The sequence below is a fragment of the Ricinus communis genome, chromosome 10, assembly GCF_019578655.1.
Source record: "Ricinus communis isolate WT05 ecotype wild-type chromosome 10, ASM1957865v1, whole genome shotgun sequence".
NCBI classification, from domain to species: domain Eukaryota; kingdom Viridiplantae; phylum Streptophyta; class Magnoliopsida; order Malpighiales; family Euphorbiaceae; genus Ricinus; species Ricinus communis.
This window is the reverse complement of record NC_063265.1, coordinates 25,058,627-25,064,801: the sequence shown is the minus strand read 5'-3', so window position 1 is coordinate 25,064,801 and position 6,175 is coordinate 25,058,627. Positions and strand designations below refer to the sequence as shown.

General features: G+C 39.8%; 1 non-coding gene across 1 annotated transcript; it reads left to right on the top strand.

Annotated features, from left to right (window-relative positions):
• Positions 1-419: 419 nt before the first annotated feature.
• LOC125368711 lies at positions 420-525 on the top strand. The gene has a single exon (XR_007214477.1). It is a non-coding gene; the product is annotated as a small nucleolar RNA R71 (small nucleolar RNA).
• Positions 526-6,175: the final 5,650 nt, after the last annotated feature.

Sequence of the window (6,175 nt, the reverse complement as noted above, 5' to 3'; positions counted from 1 at the left end):
GCTGACTCAGGCCCGTCGGCGTGGGCACGGCCTGGTGATGTAACCCCGTGATGTACCTGAGAACCATGGTGAAAGTGTTAATTTTCATATTTCCTTAATTTTTGGTGGCCAAATTTTACACTGCGTTAGAGCATATCGTGCATTTAGGCCGTAGATCAAGTAAGTAAATCAAGCGGGAAAGTCACACTTCGCGATTACCAAAAATCCGACATAAGTTATTCTAACACTAAGTTCATACAACTATGTTTAATATAAAAAGTAATTGTTCTAAAGAGATCAGTAAGCATGAAATTGCCTGATCATTAGAAGGCTTGTTCGGGCGTCTTCTTGTTTAGCGCCCTGCTGTATGACATCCACCATACGCCTCGTTCGAGGTTCAACCCGGCCATAGAGAATTTGAGACACTGCATCCTGGCAGCAATCCGTGATGTAGGCGGCATCTCAAAAGATCTTTAAATCTCTCCCATGCATCGTACATGCTTTCATCATCAAGCGCACAAAAGAAGATATGTCATTTCTAAGTTTAGTAGTTTTAGCGGGAGGAAAATACTTATATAAAAATTTTTACATTACTTCTTCAGGGTAGTGATGGAATACATTGTGGAAGAGATTGCAACCATCTCTTTGCTCTGTCCCTCAAGGAAAATGGGAAACAATCTCGGTAGAATGGCATCATCAGTTATTCCATTTATTTTGAATGTGTCACAAATCTCCAAAAGTTGGAGATATGTGCATTGGGATCCTCATTTGGGCAATCCTCCAAACGCACGCTTTGTTGGATCATCTGGATAACATTGGCCTTTATCTCGAAATTGTTGGCCTTCAGTGATGCGACTATACTAGTTTTCGTCCCATCCAAAGATGGTCGAGTAAACTCGTACATCGTCCCTCCCGATCCCTCATCGGCGTGGGGTCATGGTTTTCCATCGTGTCTAGTCTATCCACGGGTACCTCAACCTCAATCTCCTCCTCTTCTAATTGCAACCTCTTCCTTAAGAGTCCGGGGATCGTTCACGGATCGGATAGAGCTCTATAAGATTGAGTTTGAGCTCACGGTCATAAAGTACACAAAATCGAAAGTCCACACAACCACTGAATCAACAAAAATAATATAATAATAAATAATAATAAAATTAAAGAATAAATGAATAAAATAAATAATGACTAAATTAACACAAAACAATTCACTCTAGTTCACCATTGAGTTCCCGACCATGGCCAAAACCAGTGGGCTCTTTATGCAACCTACACCTAAGGCGGTGAACCCTAGGTGCAGCCTAGCACTAGTGTGAGTATCAGGTCGTATCCACGGAGATCGGGTGAACCTCGAGTTACCTTGCTATATTTATCTAATACGAAATAGGGTGTGAAAGTTCTAACATACCGGTAATGGTTATGAGTGCAATTAAGTAAATGAAGGACAACAATGGACAATTAAAGACAATTGTAAAGAGAGAAATAAATCCAAAAGGGAGCCTAAGTGATGGAATTCTAAAGATGAATTTTATGGATTGCGATCTTGCTTACCCGTGCCTAAATCCTGAATTGAATCCGGTTCCTCTCTCGAGCTTACCGGTTCTAAACACACTAACCTAATGGAATCTCTTCCTATCAGTTCTGCAAATTAGCATTAAGTATGATTTAAGACTATTAAGAGTTGTTAGTTCTTAATCGGCGAGTAAATCAACCTCATCTCTAAGTGTTAACTACCGGTCCTTACTATTCAAAATCCGGTTATAACAAGCATTTCTCGATGTCGAGAAACAACCTAATAAACAATTAATCCAACGTCTCAAATTAAGCGCATCAAACTTTTATTCACTGAATAGCAAGAAGATTGCAAGAATGACAATTATAAAAACTAACAATTAAGCATAATCCATCAACAAGGTGAACCTAATGGATTCAAAGATCTAGGCTGCTCATGTTCATAGTCAAAGCAATTAAAGAACAAAATAAGGAAAAACAAATTAAAAGGTATGTACACCCTTACTCTTTCAGTGGAATGAGAAACCCTAAATTGCAAATTCAAAATCTCGAACCCTAGTTGCCTCTTGAATGCTTCCAAAGTTTGTCTTGATCTTCAATTCGATGTTGGAATAAGTGGAATCCCCCTTCAATTGATGAAAATTGATCTCTCAGGTCTACAATTGAGGTATAGGAAATATTTGATTAAGTGTGTGTCTTGGAATTGAGTCCAAAAATCGTCCCCTTCAATTAGAATTCAAAATCGCCTATATAGTTGATTGACGGCCGGTCGGTGATGATGATTCGGCCGAGTCATGTGCTGAATCAGTGATCTATTGTCTTTGAGCCACCACTGAGGCGTGCCAGCCGGTCTTGACTCCTTCAGAGCCCGTGCCCAGGCGGTGCTGATCCACCACAGTGCGTCTTTGGAGGCCGTGGTGGCTCGAAAGTCTGTGCGAATGGCACAATTAGGGATAGCCTCTTGATAATTGACCGCGGTAGGAGTCCGGGCCGTGCTCAACCCTCGGGGTGCTTGTTCTCGCCCAATTTGATGGATTTTCCTCCGTAATCACGTATTTTCCTCGATTCTGATGGTGTCCTTTGAAAATGACACGAAGCGAAAGGAAACAAAAGGCGGTGATTCTAGCATAAAGCGGGATAATCATGCATAAAAAATGTGAACAATCGGGCATGAAAACATGTGTAGTATGATGCTTATCAAATTACCCCATACTTAAACTTTTGCTTGTCCTCGAGCAATTTACAACTCAACTCCTCGAAAGATGTCAAATAACTCGATCAAGCGCATTGCGGAGGTTAGCTCAAAACAAATTTCAAAACTCGTAATGATTTTTCCCAAAATCCCCGAATCACTAAATCCTTAAGAGAAAGAGCAAACTTAATAAAGTTGCTAAAGTTAAAATGATAAACCATCTAAATTAAGAAATTGAAACATGCCTCACAAGATATCACTCAAAACACACAAGTGTATATAGGTGAAAGAAGATCGTAAGCTCTCAGCGCAAAAATCTGAGAAAAAGTGCTTACCATAGGCTTGCTTATGGATTCAATCTCCAACTACTACGAAATAATCAATAATCATGATCAAAGGGTCTTGAGCCCGGTTGTAATGGGGTTAAGGTAAGATGCATTATAAATATGGAAAGTAGGCTACAAGTTCTTTGGAAGTTAAGCAAGTAATGCAAGAAAGTAATGAAGGATCAAGTCTTTGTACCGAAATGAACACTAAGTTGCTCTAAAAAATAAGATGATGCTCAAAATGAACTAAATTAATACTTTCTACTTTTTTTTGTTTGTTTTTTTTTATATATAAATATATATACTATGTATATATATTACAACGGCTATGTAGGAGTTGTTGGTTATTGACACATACAATAATTGAAGGGAGCATCTATGAAAAATCTAGCAACTTAGTGAAATATATGAATGCGGATTGATCCAAAGTAAAATCGACATAACTTATATAATTTCCGGTAATAATGGTAGAAAGAATGGTCAAATGAATAGAAGTGATAAGATGAGTGTCACCGTTATTATTGTCACGAAAGGAATGGCTAAGGCTCAAAATTGGTTCACTAAGGGAAAAATAGGGTTAGGCTTTTTGGCCAAATTGTGTAAATCCTAAGTGCCCAAATCATCTCACAATTATTGACAATTCATGTAATTTCAGCGGATATCATAAAGCAAGTTCTAGAAGCGGAGATTACGTAAAATGCTCACTAATGAAAGAAAAGGGAGCATAATAGTGATGCACCAATTGGCTCAAAATCTCACCATTTGAGTGATTTAAAATTGCATGAATTCTCAACCCAAAGTTTAAGCGGTCAATCACAATAATAAGCGGCAATATTACTTGGTGTTCTATATCTACGATAAAGTAATATGGAAGAATTAAGGAAAAATACCGGTTTACAGGCTGGATTGTAGTTGAGAGATTTATTCATTGCCTTCTTCCGAGACAAGGTTCGATAAAAGCTATAAGGGAATCCATTCAAAGGGAGAAAAAAAAGTCATCAACTACTTAATTAAAACAAAACTCAAGATAGGCACAACATCGATAGGTCCCTACCCACATTTTAGTATAACAACATCCCGCAGTGTTAGAGAGATTAGGCCCGAGGAAGCATATGATTCACACATTATGGTTATGGAAGATCATGCTGAATTTTTTTTTTAATTAAAAGGCATAGTGTTCTACTTAACATAAACAAACAAGTGCAAGGAAATAACATAAAAGTAAACAAGCTACAAGCAAGAAAGTAAAAGGAGATAACAAATTGAAAGAAAATAAATAAAAATAAATAAATAAATAAATAAAATAAAGAAAAGGATGGAGGAAAATATCACAAATTTTTTTCTTTCCGCTGGGAAGTCTATTTGACGGTGTATCCTCACTTGGTTGGATCTGCTTTGGAAGTTGGGGAGGCGGGGAAATTTCTTTGAGGGAGGTTGTGGTGGTGGATCGAGTGCATGAAGCATGTCGCCAAATCGAACTCCATATCATCAATGAGCGTTGATTTTGTGCTCCGACCTCTTGCATCTTTTGAATCGCACTACTATGAAGTCATGCGGGTGGCCTATCTTTCTAAACCACTCGGGGAGCTGTTGAAGTGCTCTTGTTCAAGCGCCCAGCTGTGCCTTCGTTTCTTCTTGAAACCGCACAAACTCGGTGTCTTCTTGCTGCTTTGTAGATCATGAGACTCGATCTGGGCGGTCGGTAAACGATCAGATGACTCGCTCGATGGCTCTAGGGAATGAGAGGATGAGGCTCGAGAAGGCATAAACACTCTGGGTTAGGAATCCTAACATCCGGAATCCAAACCGACGGATGTTGGGCTCCTCTAGCCGTACCTCTATAGCTTCACGACTATTGTGCTCACGAGCCTATATTCAATACCATGTGGATGTCTAGTGGCCGTGATCATACGCATATTGATCATTTGTCCGATCCCTAGTGGTGTCATGTCACCAATATTTGAAAGCTCAAATGACGGTCGTCCAATACATCTAGTCTCTTAGCTAACCTAGTCACACACGGTGAAACAACAATGCATCTTCTTACGAGCGTCTACTACATAAATGAGCGGACTTGGCGAGCTAGATAAATATCCTAAGTCTAGCTTCTTGGAGTGTTGCATAGCCTAGAGAATAAGACATCGATCAGTGTGGCGCCCAAAAGCTGTCCCTCGGCTGTAATGGTGTAAGGTAGTAGGGTATGAATGTAGCGGAGATGGTCAGAGTGGGCTAGATGCCTTAGACACTGCTTGGGTAGTATGTTTAGGCCTCATTACCAATGAATCCCACATGGCGTCATATGAAATTGGGTGGATGTAGAGACAACCACGATACTCCTCCCGAGATTTCTTGTTGATCCATAATCCCAGAATGCATTCCAAATTGTGGGACCGACATCGAGAACTCCCTTCCCCAAGCCTAAAATAAATTGCATCGGTGATGCGGTTTGTGATCTGTTCTTTGCATGAAGAAGGTCTTGAGGAACTCGATCGTAAGCTCCGCGGTGAGTTGGCTCAATGATGTCAAAGAATCTAGCATATGGCGGAGTCTCGATCGGTGTGTGCACATCTTGAGCCAATCCCACTCTCTAGGGATGTGAAGTCTATGCAGCGGCCCGCCATCACTTACTTCCATCTCATGACTTGGAATCTACTTTCATTTATGCGCATTAGGGAATGTCCACTTGATGGATGACGGCCAGTGTGGATGGATTCACGGCGGTGCTCTTCGAGGTCGGACTATTTCTTTGTGGTGGTGGAGGTGGAAGTCTTGGTGCTGATTGCAGTCTTGTGGAGGAAGCGTTCCACCCTGATCGCTTCTTTGGTAGCGGCGTTTGATTACTCTACGAGATTTATCGCGGTCGAGTCATATCACCTAATGCAACGAATTATTAGTTTTTGTAAAAATTCAAGTTAATGAAAGAAATAATCTCTAGAATCAACATCATAATGATTATACTTGACTAACCAAAACTTGTATAAACTAATATATATCAATCCAATTTATCATGAACCGGCAATTGCAATTTAAATCTAAACATTATTCATGCTTTGCATCTTTGTAGGCACATTTATTTCCACCAAAACCCCACACTTATCAATTTCATAACCAACTACACCACAAACACAACAACTAATGTAGATTAACCTAACCAAGGTCATATAGTTAC